Below are 17167 nucleotides of genomic sequence, written 5' to 3'. Positions count from 1 at the left end.
GGTAGGTAGTGCTGAGGAAGCAATGTGATTGCAGCAGGACTTAGACAAATTGGAAGAATGGGCAAAAAAGTGGCAGATGGAATACAGTGTTGGGAAATGTATGATGATGCATTTTGGTGAAAGGAACAATAGTGTGGACTGTTATCTGAATGGGAAAAAGGTTCAAACATCAGAGGTGCAGAGGGACTTAGGAGTCCTCATGCAAGCCTCCCAGAAGGTTAATTTACAGGTTGAGTCTGCGGTAAAGAGGGTGAATGTAATGTTGCCATTTATTTCAAGGGAAATAGAATATAAAAGCAAGGAGATAATGCTGAGGCTTCATAAGACACGAGTCAGGCTGCAGCTAGAATATTGTCAACAGTTTTGGGCCCCATATCTCAGAAAGGATGTGTTGTCATTGGGGAGAGTCTAGAGGAGGTTCACAGGGATGATTCCAGGAATGAAGGGGTTAACATATGAGGAGTGTTTGGCAGCTTTGGGCCTGTACTCATTGGGATTTAGAAGAATACGTGGGTATCTCACTGAAACCTACCAAATGTTGAAAGGACCAGATAGGACGGATGTGGAGAGAATGTTACCTATGATGGGAGTACCCAGAACTGGAGGTCACAGCCTCAAAATTGAGAGGTGACCATTAAGAATCGAGGTAAGGAGGAACTTTTTTTTGCCAGTGCATAGTGAATTTGTGGAATGCTCTGCCACAGACTGTGGTGGAGGCCATGTCTGTCAGTATATTTAAGGCAGAAGTTGGTCGTTTCCTGATCGCACAGGGCATCAAAGGATATGGCAAGAAGGCAGGTGAATAGGTGTAGAGTGGGATCCGGGATCAGCCAAGGTGGAATGGTGGAGCAGACTCGATGGGCTGAATGGCCTTATTCTGCCCCTATATCTTATGGTTTTATTATATGCAGTATACAACCCTGAGATTTGTCTTCCCGCAGGCAGCCACAAAACAAACAAACACCATGGAACCCGTTCAAAGAAAGCATCAAATCCCAACCCGCAAACTCTGCACATTCTTAGACTCTCTCTCAACCACACCAATTTCCCCCAGAGACAGCAAAAGTGCCAGATTGCTCAAAAACACATCATCGAAATGTAAATTACAGGCTCCAATCACAGACAGATTAGTGGTAGATGTACTGTATATTTAAGAGAAGAAGTAGTTTTGTGAACTGTCTGCAGAACGTCGCTATCAGTCGCATTGATTGCTTGTGCCATCTTGCCAAAGCACGTCATTGGCTTTGACACAGCATTGGGATAAGGTTTAGACCACAGTATTGCAGTAAGCACCAATGATCCAAGAAATATCAAAGCTCAAAATAAAAGTACGCATATATCACCAGATACTACCTTGAGGTTTATTTCCTTGCAGGTATTCACCCTAGAACAAAGAAATACAATAGAATCGATGACAAACTACACAGAAACACAGCAATAACAATGAGAACACTCAAGCCATATCGTTGAAATTTGAATAAATCTTGCTACTTCTTCACCGTCACTGATCCAAATGACAAAATTCCTTTTGCCAACACTGTAATTTAGAAGATTACAGTGGTTCAGACTGTCAGCTCACATCCAACTTCATGAAGGTTACTGGGGGGAGGATGCAATAAATGCTGGCAACAATAAGATTCTAAAAACCAGAATCAGAATCAGATTTATATTTATATTTCATTTATATTCGATTGTTTTTCTCCTTACTCCTTCTTGATTACCTGACTGGCAGACCACAGTACGTGTGCTTGCAACACTGTGTATTCAACAGAGTGATCAGCAGCACTGGGGCTCCACAGGGGACTGTCTTGTCTCCCTTTCTCTTCACCATTTACACCTCGGACTTCAACTACTGCACAGAGTCTTGTCATCTTCAGAAGTTTTCTGATGACTCTGCCATAATTGGATGCATCAGCAAGGGAGATGAGGCTGAGTACAGGGCTACGGTAGGAAACTTTGTCACATGGTGTGAGCAGAATTATCTGCAGCTTAATCTGAAAAAGACTAAGGAGCTAGTGGTAGACCTGAGGAGAGCTAAGGTACCGGTGACCCCTGTTTCCATCCGGGGGTCAGTGTGGACGTGGTGGAGGATTACAAATACCTGGGGATACGAATTGACAATAAACTGGACTGGTCAAAGAACACTGAGGCTGTCTACAAGAAGGGTCAGAGCCGTCTCTATTTCCTGAGGAGACTGAGGTCCTTTAACATCTGCCGGACGATGCTGAGGATGTTCTATGAGTCTGTGGTGGCCAGTGCGATCATGTTTGCTGTTGTGAGCTAGGGCTGCGGGCTGAGGGTAGCAGACACCAACAGGATCAACAAACTCATTCATAAGGCCAGAGGGAAGGAGTGACTTACACCTACCTTGGTAGGGACGTATCTCCACCCCGCCACCCTAGTTTGTTTGTTTTTTATAAGATTATGAGAACACTCAATCCTCTTTTATTGTCCTCTTTACATGTATTAAGAAATGATACAATGTTTCTCTGGAGTGATATCACAGAAAACAGGACAAACCAAAGACTAACACTGACAGAACCACATAATTATAACATATAGTTACAGCAGTGCAAAGCAATACCATAATTTGATGAAGAACAAACCATGAGCACGGTAAATAACGTCTCCAAAGTCCCCGAGTCGATTGACTTCCGAGTCCCCGATAGCAGGCGGCAAAAGGGAGAAACTCCCTGTCATAAATCTCCAGGCACCGTCAACTTGCCGATGCCTTGGAAGCAGCCGACCACAGCCGACACTGAGTCTATCCGTCCAAAAACTTCGAGCTTCCGACCAGCCGCTCTGATACAGCCTCCCGAGCACCATCCTCTGCCAAGTGCCTTCGACCTCGCCCTGGCTGCTGAAACAAGCAAAGCCGAGGATTTCGGGGCCTTCGGCTCTGGAGATTCTGGTTACCACACAGTAGCAGCGGCAGCGAAGCGGGCATTTCAGAAGTTTTCCAGATGTTCCTCCGTACTCTCACGTCCATCTCCATCAAATCAGAATTGGGCACGGTCCCCTACTTAACAGATAACAGAAATCACCACCGAAGTGGCCACGCGTGCTGCCATCGCTCTGCCATCTTCTCCTCCTCCATAGTTTCCCCATTTACCTCACCCTCTCATTTCCTCATTTACTGTCCCCTCCTGGAACATCCCTGTATATCTTTGCTGTACCCTGCTTTACTGATCTGCCTTACAGGTACACAGTGGAGAGCATCCTAACAAGCTACATCACTCCATGGTATAGAAACTGCACTGCGGCAGACAGGAAAACAGGTAGTCAAAACTGTCCAACACGTCATTGGCATCAGCCTATCCACCATCAAAGACATATATACAGAAAGATGCCGGAAAGTGCCAGTAACATCATGAAGGATCCCACCCACGCTGCTCATGGACTGTCTGTCCCACTCCCATCGGGAAGTAGGCTAAATGGTATCCACACCAGGACCACCAGAATTAAAAACAGTAACTTTCCCCAAGTAAAGCTGATCAACACCTCCACCCCTGCACACACCCCACCACCATTACTTCATCATATCCTGTCAGTCATCTTATGTACAGACACTCCTGTGCCTAGCGTTATTTTATAGACATAATTTCAATATATATAATATAAGCTATCTTACGTATTTATATTTATTGTGTTTTTATATGCTGCATAGGGTCCACAGTAATAATTATTTCATTCTTATTTACACTTATGTACAGGAAAGGATGTTAAATATTAGAAAGAGGTGACATAGAATTGGAAGGTGTACAATCCTTGTTGAGTAGAGTTAAGAAACTGCAAGAGAAAAAGGCACTGATGGGAATTGTATACTGGCCTCTGAAAAGTAGCCAGGATATGGGCTACAAATTACAATAGGAGATAGAAAAGCCATGTAATAGGGGCTATCACGAGGAAATCTGCAGATGCTGGAATTTCAAGCAACACACATAAAAGTTGCTGGTGAATGCAGCAGGCCAGGCAGCATCTCTAGGAAGAGGTACAGTCAACGTTTCGAGCCAAGACCCTTCATCAGGATAATAGGGGCAATGTTACTTTAGTAATGCGGGTTTTCAATATGCAGGTAGATTGGGGAAATCAGGTTGCTGTTGGATCCGAAGAGAGAGAATTTGTAGAATACCTACGAGATGGCTTTGCAGAACAGTTTGTGGTTGAGCCAGTTAGGGGAAAGGCTATTCTGGATTGGGTGTTGTGTAAAGAACCGGATTTGATTAGGGAGCTTAAGGAAGAGAAACCCTTAGGAGGCAGTGATCACAATCTGATAGACTTCATCCTGCAGTTTGAGAGGGAGAAGCTAAAGTCAGATATGTCAGTATTACTGTGAAGTAAAGGAAATTATAGAGGCATGAGACAGGAGCTGGCCAAGTTGAATGAAAGGGGGCAGTAGCAGAGATGATGGCAGAACGGCAATGGCTGGAGCTTATGGGAACAATTTGGTCGGCGCAGGACAGGTACATCCCAAAGCTGAAGAAGATTCTAAAGGCACAATGATATAACTGTGGCTAACAAGGGAAGTCAAAAACAACATAAAAATGAAAGAGTGGCTATATAACGGAACAAAAATTGGTGGGATGTTAGAAGATTGGCAAGCTTTAAAAAACCAACAGAAGGCAATTTAAAAAAAACATAAGGAGGGAAAAGATGAAATGTGAAGATAAGCTAGCCAATGATATCAAAGAGGATACCAAAAGTTTCTTCAGACATATAAAGAGTAAAAGCAAAGGAAGAATAGATTTTGAACCGCTGGAAAATGACGCTGAAGAGGTAGTAATCGGGACAAGGAAATGATAGGCAAACTAAATAGGTATTTTGCATCAGTCTTCACGGTGGAAGACACTCATAGTGTGTCATAAGTTCGAAGAGAGTGCAGTTGCTATTACTAGAGAGAAGATGCTTGGGAAGCTGTAAGGTCTGAAGGTGGAAAATTCACCTGGATCAGATTTTCTACACCCCAGGGTTCTGAAAGAATTGGTTGGGAAGATTGTGGAGACATTAGTAATGATCTTTCAAGAATCATTAGATTCTAGCATAGTTCTAGAGGACTGGAAAATTGCAAGTGTTACTTCATACTTCAATAAGGGAAGGAGGCAGAAGAAAGGAAATTATAGGCCACTTAGTCAGACCTCAGTGGTTAGGAAGATGTTGGAGTTAATTGTTAAGAATGTGGTCTCTGGGTATTTGGAGACGCATGATAAAACAGGCCAAAGTCAGTATGCTTTTATTTAAAGGAAAGTCTTGCCTGACAAATCTGTTGGAATTCTTTGAGGAAATAACAAGCAGGATAGACAAAGGAGAAATGGTGGATGTTGTGCATCTGGATTTTCAGAAGGCCTTTGATAAGGTGGCACACATGAAGCTGCTTAACAATATAAGACCCCATGGTATTACAGAAATATATTAGCTTGGATAGAGGATTGGTTAATTAGCTGGAGGCAAAGAATGGGAATAAAGGGAGCCTTTTCTGGTTGGCTGGCAGTGACTAGTAATGTCAGTGTTGGGACCAATTTTTTTTTACATTATATGTCAATGATTTCGATGATAGAATTGATGGCTTTGTGGCCATGTTTGCAGATGATACAAAGAGAGGTGAGGGGCAGTTAGTTTTGAAGAAGTGGAGAAGCTACAGAAGGACAGATAGATTAGGAGAATGGGCAAAGAAGCAGCAAATGGAATAGTGTTGAGAAGTGTATTGTCATTCACTTTAGTTGTTATTGTTGTTCCTTTTCGCACCTTGTGGCACATTGGGCGGCATTTTTGCCTTTCTCTTAGCACTTGTTTCTCATGAGCTGTCGCTCAATGCTCAACCTAGCACGAATGAGAAGCATGCAAGGAGCCAGCTAGATTCGAACTCAGGACTATTTACCTCGAAGTCCGGTGCTGATGCCACTACACCACTGGCTGGCAATGCACTTTGGTAGAAGGAACAACAGTATAGACTATTTTCTAATTGGACAGAAAATTTAAAATTCCAAGGCGCAAAGGGACTTGGGAGTCCTTGTGCAGGATTCCCTGAAGGTTAACTCGCAGGTTGAGTTGATGGTGAGGAAGGCAAATGCAGTGTTGGTGTACATTTCAAGAGGACTAGAATATAAAAGCAAGGAAGCGTTGAGAATTTATGAAGTACTGGTGAGTCCTCACTTGGAGCATTGTGAGTAGTTTTGTGCCTCTTATCTAAGAAAGGGTGTGCTGATGTTGGAGGGGATTCGGGGGAGATTCACGAGAATGATTCTGGGAATGAAAGGGTCACCATTTGAGGACTGATTGATGGCTCTGGGCCTGTACTCACTGGAATTTAGAAGAACGGGGGTGGGGGGAACTCATTGAAACCTGTTGAATGTTGAAAGGCCTAGATAGAATGGATGTGGAGAGGATGTTTCCTATAGTGAGGGAGTCTAGGACATAGTCTCAGAATAGAGGGACATCTATTTAGAATGGAGATTCTGAGGAATTTCTTCAGCCAGCGGATGTGAATTTGTGGAATTTGTTGCCACAGGTGAATGAGGAGGCCAAGTCATTGGGTGTATTTATGGCAGAGGTTGATGGGTTCTTGATTAGTCAGGGTGTGAAAGGTTACGGAGAGAAGGCAGTAGAATGAGACTGAGGGGGAAATGGATCAGCCATGATGAAATGGCAGAGCAGGCTCGATGGGCCAAATGGCCTAATTCTGCTCCTATCTGCTACTTCCTATGTCCTTATGATCTTCTGGTTTTAAACAATCTTATGTCTTGAATAAATTTTCTTCCACTTTGTCTTACTCTCCTTGCTGCTGGAGAATGTAGATACGATAAGAGCAACACACACAAAATGCTGGAGGAACTCAACAGGTCAGGCAGCATCGAGGGAAATGAAGAAACAGTCGACATTTCAGGCCTGCGGAAAGGTCTTGGCCCAAAACGTCGATTGTACTCGTTTCTATAGATGCTGCCTGGCCTGCTGAGTTCCTGTGTGTGTTGCTTGGATTTCCAGCATCTGCAGATTTTCTCTTGTTTCTAGATAAGATAAGATCTTCTTTAGTCAAAGCATAGAACAGGCAGCCTCTGTAGAGAGGAATAAACAGTCAAACTTCAGCCCAAAACCCTTCATCGCAACTGGAAAGGAAGGGGTATGAAGCCAGAATAAGGTGGGGGATGGGAAGGAGTACAAGCTGGCAGGTGATAGGTGAGACCAGGTGAGGGGGGAAAGTTGGCGGGTGGGTGAGAGGGGATGAAAGTGAGAAGCTGGCAGGTGATAGGTGAGACCAGATGAGGGGGGAAAGTTGGCGGGTGGGTGAGAGGGGATGAAAGTGAGAAGCTGGCAGGCGATAAGTGAGACCAGGTGAGGGGGGAAGGTTGGTGGGTGGGTGAGAGGGGATGAAAGTGAGCTGGCAGGTGATAGGTGAAAGGTCGAAGGTAAGGAATCTGTTATGAGAGGACCGTGGACCATGGAGAATGGGAAGGAGGAGGAGATGTGCAGGTGAAGAGAAGAGAAGGGGTGAGAGGGAAGCCAAAATGGGGAACAAAGAAAGAGGGAAGGGGAGGGGAAGAACTTATGCAAAGTGAGAGAAATCAATGGTCATGCCATCAGATTATTTATTTATTTAGATACAGCTCAGAACAGACCCCACACCACCCAGTGACCCACCTAGTTAACCCTAACATATTTACAGGACAATTCACCTATTACCTACCAACTAACCTCCCAGGTATGTCTTTGTACTGTGGAGGAACCAGAGCGCCTGGAGGAATCCTATACAGTCATGGGGAGAACATACAAATTCCTTACAGGCAGCCGCGGAATGGAACTCCGAACTTCAATGACCCGAGCCGTAAAAGTGTTGTGCCGAATGGTGTCAGGCAGAATATCAGGTGTTGCTCCTCCAGCCTGAGAGTGGCCTCATGGTGGCAGTAGAGGAGGAGGCAAGTTTTACTCCAACTGTAGAAAACATCGGGGTGAGACCTCATCTGGAGCACTGTACACAGTTCTGGTGATCACACCATCGGAAAAGGGTGGTGGTGCTGGACAGGGAGCAGACACTACTCACCAGGATGTTTCCTGGGACTGCAGGGTTTCTGTTATGAGGATAGACTGGATTTGTACTCCCTGGAATATCGGAGGTAGATACGCCACAGTCGCGTAAGGGTCAGCACAATAAACTATTACAGCTTGGGGCATCAGAGTTTGGAGTTCAATTCCAACACCGTCTGTAGGGGTTTGTACATTCTCCCAGTGAGCACATGGGTTTCCTCCAGGTGCTCCAGTTTCCTCCCACAGTCCAAAGATGTACCGGTTAGTAGGTTAATAGATCACAGTAAATTGTCCTGTGGTTAGGCTAGGGTTAAGTGAGATGCTAGGCAGTGTGGCACATTGGGCCAGAAAGGCCTGTTAAACACTGTATCTCTAAAATGAAATAAAACATACAGTAAACTCAGGATAAGGGGTAAGAGATTTAGAGGGGAGCTGAGAGTGGTGAGTCGTCAGAGAGCATTGCCTGAGACAGTGGTGGAAGTAGAGTTACAGATAACATCTCCATAGGCTCTAGACAAACACGTGAGTCACCCAGGCATGGAAAAGCATTAGAATCAGGCGGCATCTATGGAGGGGAATAAACAGACGACATTTCGGACCAAACACTTCATCGGAACTGTTGGTGGGAGAAGGAATGCAAGCTGGCAGGTGATAGGTGAGACCAGGTAAGGGGGAAAGTGAGTGGGGGAGGGGAGACGTAATAAGAAGCTGGGAGGTGATTGGTGGAAGAGGTGAATAGCTGAAGAATAAGGAATCTGATACAAAAGGAGAGTGGACCATGGGAGAAAGGGAAGGAAGAGTGAGATGGTAACCAGAATGGGGAATGGAAAAAGAGGTGGGGTGGGGGAGAGAAATTTCCTGAAGTTGGAGAGATCGATATTCATGCCATCAGGTTGGAAGCTACCCTAATGGATCTGCCCTGATGAAAGGTCATGGACCAAAACATCAACTATTTATCCCTCTCCGTAGCCTGACTCAGTCTGACTTGTTGAGTTCCTCCAGCATTTTGTATGTGTTGTTCAAGATTTCCAGCCAATGCAAGGTCTTTTGTGTCCAGGTTGATTTTCACTGACATATACATCATGATATTTTTTGGTTTAATTTTTAAAATTATTTTATTTAGCATTACAGCACGGTAACAGGTTTTCCAGCCCAATGATCCCACACCACCCAATTACACCCACGTGACCAATTAACCTACTGACTGGTACATTTTGGAATGTGAGAGGAAACCAGAGCACCTGGAGGAAACCCACAAGTCACAAAAAGAACGTACAAACCCCTTCCAGATAGCAGTGGAATTGAACCCGGTTTGGGGTTCAGGTTTGGGGAAAAGGAGATTGGGGTTGAGATGGAAAGTAATTCAGCCATGATGGAATGGCAGAGCAGACTTGATGGCCTGAATGGCCTAATTCTGATCCCATGGCTTATGGTATGGGCCAAGTGCTGGAATTAACTACTGTTTATAGTGTTGTTTACATTGTAAATACCTGCTGCTATTTATGTATTTTATGCACATTTTATTCCATCTCTGTACTTTAGCCATTATCTTATTTTTATATAATTCTCTATACTTTAAGATCGTTGAATGTTGTTGGTTTTTGTTCCATGTCGTACCCTGACCAACATATCACAGCAAATTCCTAATACATGTAAATGTATATGGCAAATAAAATTGATCCTTAATAACAGTATGGAGGCAATGGGCTGAATGTCCTCTTTCTGTACTTTGTCACTAGATCTCTTCGAATCAAATACAAAAGTTCATCTCACAGGATCATTACAGAACAAAAGTCATCTATTTGGCCTGTTGAGTCCATGGAAGAAAAGGAAGAAAATTTGGTACTGAAGCATATGGTCCCACTCCACCAGGTTCAGGAACAGTTATTACCCCTCAACCATCAGACTCCTGAACCAGAGGGGATAACATCACTCACCCCAACACTAAACTGATTCCATCACCAACAGATTCACTTTCAAGGACTCTACAACTTTTGTTTTCAATATTATTTAATACTTATTCATTTATAACCATATATAACCATATAACAATTACAGCACGGAAACAGGCCATCTCGGCCCTTCTAGTCTGTGCCGAACTCTTACCCTATCCTATTCCCATCGACCTGCACTCAGCTCACAACCCTCCATTCCTTTCCTGTCCGTATATCTATCCAATTAAACTTTAAACGACAACATCGAACCTGTCTCAACCACTTCTGCTGGAAGCTCGTTCCACACAGCTACCACTCTCTGAGTAAAGAAGTTCCCCCTCATGTTACCCCTAAACTTTTGTCCTCTAATTCTCAACCCATGCCCTCTTGTTTGAATCTTCCCCACTCTCAATAGAAAAAGTCTAACCACGTCAACTCTGTCAATCCCCCTCATAATTTTAAACACTTCTATCATTTATCTATTATTTATTTATTATCTATTTATTACTTTGTTATTTTATTGGTTATTTATTGTATTTGCACAGTTCGTCTCCTTTTGCACATTGATTCTTTGTCTGTCTTTGTGTGTAGTTTTTCATTGATTCTATAGTGTTTCTTTGTATCTACTGTGAATTGCCCATAAGGAAATGAATCTCCGGGTGGTATACGGTGACAACATGCATGTTTTAAATTTACCTTGAACTTTGGACTAAACTAGATGGTTATGTGCAGATGATCAATTTTTAATCTCAAACCCTCCTTGGTACCCACACCTCTTCCCATTCCTTTTAGTGTATTGCCCTCACTTGGGGAGATGTTGCAATGGTTAGACATCATATTACCAACATTCATCCCTATACGTGATTCATCACTAGAATTGACATGAGCATTTTATTATTTTATTTCAATGAAGCATGGTTTCAATTGTCTTTGTTTACACAACTGTGTTGTCTGTTGCTAGGTGCGACCGAGCTGCTTGTATTAGATATGCACCGGAGGTCCTCACACATCTAATAATAGACTCAAGTTCCTCTGGAGAATTTTACTCACCCTGTTCATATTATCCAAGTTTAAATTATGTAAGCTCTTTGAGACAGAGATGATTTTTAAAGTTTAAATTCACTTATTAACCTCCACAAGGAAAATCTCCCCGATCCTGTGCAAAATAATTTTACAAAAATATTGTAGGCATGGAACTGCTTTTAGGTCCTACCACACCTTCCCTTGATACATCAGCTCCTTCTAACCCCTGGGAGATACAGGAGACGGCAGATGCGGGAACCTGGAGCAACACACAGAAAGCTGAAGGAAATCAGTGGGTCAGGCAGTGTCTGTGGAAGAAAATGATCTTTGGACTGAGATCCTTCATCTGAAGTGAAAGATAGAGGGGTGATGGCCAGTGTAAAGAGCCAGCAGGTGAATGCAGAACAACACACACAAAATCCTGCAGGTACTCAGCAGGCCAGGCAGCATCTATGGAAAAGAGTAAACAGTTGACTTTTCAGGCCAAGGCTCTTCATCAGGACTGGAGAAAAAGACGAGAAGTTGGAGTAAGAAGGTGGTGAGAGGGGAGGAAAAAGTACAAGGTGGCAGGTGATAGGTGAAACCGGAGAGGGGAGGGGGGTGAAGTAAAGAGCCAGGCAGTTGATTGGTGGATACAGGGCTGGAGAAGGAAGAATCTGATAGGAGAGGACAGAAGGTGATGGAAGAAAGGGAAGGGGGAGGAGCACCAGAGGGAGGTGATGGGCAGGTAAGGAAATAAGGTGAGGGAGGGAGGTGGGAATGGGGAATGGTGAAGGGGGGAGCAATTACCAGAAGTTGGAGAAATCGATCCTCATGCCGTCAGGTTGAAGCTACCCAGATGGAATATAAGGCGTTGCTCCTCCAACCTGAGTGTGGACGCATTGTGGCTGTAGAGGAGGCCAGGGACTGACATGGTGAACGCAGCACTCCTTCCCTCCTCCTTTTTATACTGAGCGCCTCACATCTACTCTTAGGGTCTCAACTGGAAACATCGCATGTCCATTTTCCTACTGAGATGCGGCCTGACCTGTTGAGTTCCCCCAGCTGATCCAATTCTCTTCTCCCCTTGCAACACACACCGGATGCCGACAGAACTCAGCAGGTTAAGCTGCGTCTACGGAAGGGAATAAACAGTCAATGTTTCGGACCGAGACTTTCATCAGGGCTGGGAAGGACGGGGGAAGGAGCTAGAATAGAGTAAGAAGGTGGGGGGAGGGGAAGGATTACAAGCTGGCAGGTGATAGGTGAAGCCAGGTGGGGGCGGGGCAATGAAGTGAGAAGCTGGGAGGTGATAGGCGGAAAAGGTAAAGGGCTGAAATAGAAGGAATCCGATTGGAGAGGAGAGTGGATCATGGAGAAGGGGAAAGAGAAAGGTCACCAGAGGGAGGTGATGGGCAGGTGAGGAGATCCAATTCTCTTCTCCTTGGTGTCATTCTTCGGTTCTCCGGAGAGCAGGTAAATGAGGAAACTCTGATGCATACACCAGCAGCCATTACCTTGGGGTGGCCATAACATCCTGTGACCATTTCACACTTTTGAAACCTAGCAATCATCATAAGCGACAGCAGTCATTTTGTCCATAGGAAGCTCCCATATTCAGAAATGTGACTATGACCAGGCCATCTGCTTTTGGGTTAGCTAAGGGCCAAGAATTGGTCAGAATGCCAGGGATAACTTCTTGACTCTTCTTCTCCCTGGAAATCATTTACGTCCAGCTTAGAGAGTGGAACTTGACATTCCCCCCGGGAACGATGACATGAGGTACCCCATCTCTGACCACAGCTTGATTTCTCAGAAGTGGAGATCTACCAGGATGCTGCCTGGATTAGAGAGCATGTCTTATGAGGAAAGGTTGAGCGAGCTAGGGCTTTTCTCTCTGAAGAGACGGAGGATGAGAGGTGACTTGATAGAGGTATAAAAGATGATATGTGGTATGAATAGAGTGGACAGCTAGAGGCTTTTTCTCAGGGCAGAAATGGCTAATACAATGGGAGCATCATGTTAAGGTAATTGGAGGAAAGTATGGGGGAAGGAAGTCGGAAATAGGTTTCCTCCATACAGTGTGCTGGGTGCGCAACGTGCTTGCAGGGGAGGTGTAGAAGCAGCTACGTCAGAGCATTTAAAAGACTTTTTTATAGGTACATGGATGAAAGAAAAATAAAGGGCTCTGTGGGAAGGAAGGAGTAAACAACCTTGGAGTAGGTCAAAAGGTCGCCACAACATCATGGGCCGAAGGGCCTGTACTGTTCTGTGTTCTTTGTTCCTGTGCCCTCAGGAGAGGCTCGATTCTTTTTTCCTTTTTGTTTTCCCTCCCCCTCTCCTCTCTCACAGTCCGAGCGTGTGCTGGGGGCAACCTTCAAGTGTTGCCACGCTTCTGGCGCCAATGTAGCCTGCCTAAAATTTATTAATCCTAACCCATACGCCTTTGGAATGTGGGAGGAAACTGGGGCACCCAGAGGAAACCCTCACGGACACGGGTAGTACCTACAAACAGCAGCGGAAACCAGACCGCAGTCACTGGTGTTGTTTAGAATCCTGCTGGCCGCTACACTACCATGTCTTCTGAAGCACCAGAACACCCACAATATCTCTGCCAGCTTTGTTCTGTACAACACCCTACATACATCTCTTTCATGACTCATTGAAACTCTTCACAAGAAGTATGATAAATAACCTGATTTTCTCATCCGATATTCCAGTCAATACCTCAGGGAATCCAGGAATCTAAAGTTATTCATGCCAAGTGAATCCGGACAATAGGACCTCTTTCATCATAAGAACATACTAACCCTTTGATTTACAAATCTAACAACAGCCAAGAGGTACACTCAGTGGCCACTTTATTAGCTATACCAGCTTGTTTGTGCAAGTATCTAATCAGCCAATCTTGCAGCAGCAACTCAAGGCATTAAGGTATGCAGACATGGTCAAGAGGTTCAGTTGTTGTTCAGACCAAACATAGGAATGAGGAAGAAATGCCTTCTTGACTGTGGAATAATTTTTCATGCCGGACAGGCTGGTTTGAGTATCTCAGAAACTGCTGATCTCCTGGGATTTTCACACACAACAGTCTCTAGAGTTTACAGGGAATGGTGCAAAAAAACAAGACAGAACGTCCAGTGAGTGGCAGTTCTGTGGGTGAAAACAGCTTCTTATTGAGAGAGGTCAGAGGAGAATGGCCAGACTGGTTCAAGCTGACAGGAAAGTGACAGTAACTCAAATAACCACGTGCTTCAGCAGTAGTTTCAGAGAAGTTACAATAGGTACATGGTAGGAGTATTGAAGGTATGGTGGATGGGAGTAGGCGGTTTAAGTGCTTTGGCATGGACTGCATTGGCTGAAGGGCCTGTTTGTGTTGTGCTTTTCTATGATTCTGTTGTGCAGAACAGCATCCTGAATGCACACGCCGAGCTTTGAAAGGTGGGCTCCAGCAGCAGAAGATCACAGACATACAATCAGTGGGCACTTTATTATATACAGGGGGTACCTGATAAAGTGGCCAAGGAGTGCAGTTACCTGATTCACTGAAGGCTGTTAATGAAGAATGGCTTGAAATTAGGTATCATTCAACAACAGAGAATGAAAAAAAACAACATAGTCTTGATAAAGAACTGCTAGGCTCTATCACAGGTATTCCGCTGTAGGCAGGAACTAACAGCAGAAGACTGTGAAAGAGGCAGTCTTATTGTTATTCATGAATTCCTTTGTGCTGATATTTGATAACACGTTCCCCATTTGGGAGCACTATTTGCCTTTTGCAGCAAGAGTAAGCATTGAGCACATCTACTTGAAACACTGTCGCAGGAAAGCACATCCATCATCAGGGACCCCCACCACCCAAGCCATGCTCTCTTCTCACTGCTGCCATCAGGAAGGAGGTACAGGAGCCTCAGGACTCACATCAACAGGTTCAGGAACAGTTATTACTCCTCATCTATCGGCTCTTGAACCAGAGGGGATAACTTCACTCAACTTCACTTGCCCCAACATTGAAATGTTCCTACCACCTATGGACTCTCTTTCAAGGATTCTTCATCTCATGTTCTCGTTATTTATTGCTATTTATTTATATTTGCGTTTGCACAGTCTGTTGTCTTCTGCACTCTGGTTGATCTTTCATTGATCCTGTTATAGTCACTATTCTATAGATTTGCTGAGTATGCCCACAGGAAAATGAATCTCAGGGCTGTATATGGTGACATATGCAGTATGCATTTTGATAATAAAATTACTTTAAACTTTTGAACTTTGAACTTTATATCTCTGTGTCAGTTCCTTTGTCCTTAACATCATGAAGGATCCCATCCACTCTGCTCATGGACTGCTTGTTCCACTGCCATCAGGGAGGAGGCTACTTAGCATCAACACCAGGACCAGCAGACTCAAAAAGAGTTACTTACCCCAAGCTGTAAGGCTGATCAACACCTCTACTCACTAACCCACCCCTCCACTCCCCCAATCACCACCACTTTATCATTTCCTTTCAGTTGCCTTATGTTCAGACACTCTGTGCCTAGTGTCTCTTTATGGACATACAATCAATCTATGTATATAAGCTATCTTATGTAATTATATTTATTGCATTTTTATGATTATTGTGTTCTTTATCTTATTGTGTATTTTTTGTGCTGTATCAGATCTGGAGAAACAATTATTTCATTCTCCTTTACACTTGTGTACTGGAAATGACATAAAACAATTTGAATTGAAAAAAATGCCTAACAGCCAAGTTACATCTTTTCAACAGCAGCTGAGTGAACTAATCATGGCAGCTCACTTCTCAAATAACTTCCGTCTTGAAGTCACCTACTATCCAGGCCTACAACTCCCAATGTTTTTAACGATCGGACATTCCAAACCTCAGAACTGGCAGCCTCAATTGCCCCAAGTACTTGCTCTACCTGCAAAAAAAAATCATATTTACAAAGTGATTAGCTCCCTAAATACCTTCTAACCTTTTACTTCTACCTAAGAAGTTTTCATATCTCCAGAAAGGTAGCGTAGCGGTTCGCACAACAGCTCCAGGTGTCGGAGTTTGGGAGTTCAATTCCAACGTCATCTGTAAGGAGTTTGTACATTCCTCTGTTGTCAACACATATGCTTCCTGCTTCCTCAGCGTGCTCCCGTTCCCTCCCACAGTCCAAAGGCAAACCAGTTAATGGGTCATTGTAAGTTGTTGCATGATTAGGCTAGGCTTAAATTGGGAGTTGGGTGGCAGGGTGGAGGTGTCAAGTGCCCCCTCCCTCCGCTAGCCTGCAGATCACCCTGGGCAAGGTGTAACACCCGCTTAGCCCCCGCGATCAGGGTCATGTGAACCCATGGGAGGTGGTGGACGGTCATACGAGCAGCCGGTGCACATCACGAGTCCTGGTCATGCGACCGCTGACGCCAGGTAGACAATCTCTGAAGAGTATTGATAATGGCTGGGGTCACTGATCTTGAAAAGACACTACCCAGAAGACAATGGCAAGCCAGTTCTGTCAAAAAATTTGCAAAGAACGATCATGGTCAGGGGTAGACCATGATCGCCCACGTCATACGACATGGCACATAAACGAACAAACAAAATAGGGGATTGCTGGGCAGTGCAATAGGGGATTGTTGGGCTTGACCTGTATCTCTAGATAAATAAATAAGATGTACTGACACTAACTGAAAAAGATTTGTCATTTCTGTTTTCAATGATGTCATACCCTCTGTAAAAATTTACACTTCGAGTCTTTAAAGCGTGCAGCCACTGTCTGTGTGCCTGTGGTGGAAAGCATGTCTGCCATTTTTTTTTCACTTGTACACTTACATGGATTTGTGGATTAAATTCACCGCCAAGAGAACACTTTAAAAATTAGAACTACTTTATGCTAATTTATACATATCAACAAAAATGGAGACTGTTCAAATACATCACATTCAACTGCACAACAATGTGTACAGGACAGGTACAATTGATATTATAGAAAATGTACAGCATTCAAAGCCAGCGTGCTTTTCACAATCAGACAAAGACCACAGCATCAAAACAATATAAAGGGTCGGCAAAGATCATTAAAGTGTTTGTACGAAACTGCATTGCGTCCTAATAGTCTTCTGCTAGATCAGGTTTATTTTGTAAACTGTGTCTGTAATGCCATGATAATCAGAGCTGCAATGACCTCAACATAGTCTCGAACTGTGAAAAGTGCAGGATTCAGAATAGG

The sequence above is a fragment of the Mobula hypostoma genome, chromosome 21 (genome assembly GCF_963921235.1).
Source record: "Mobula hypostoma chromosome 21, sMobHyp1.1, whole genome shotgun sequence".
NCBI classification, from domain to species: Eukaryota; Metazoa; Chordata; class Chondrichthyes; order Myliobatiformes; family Myliobatidae; genus Mobula; species Mobula hypostoma.
The sequence above is the reverse complement of the archived record's forward strand: the minus strand, read 5'-3'. Positions refer to the sequence as shown.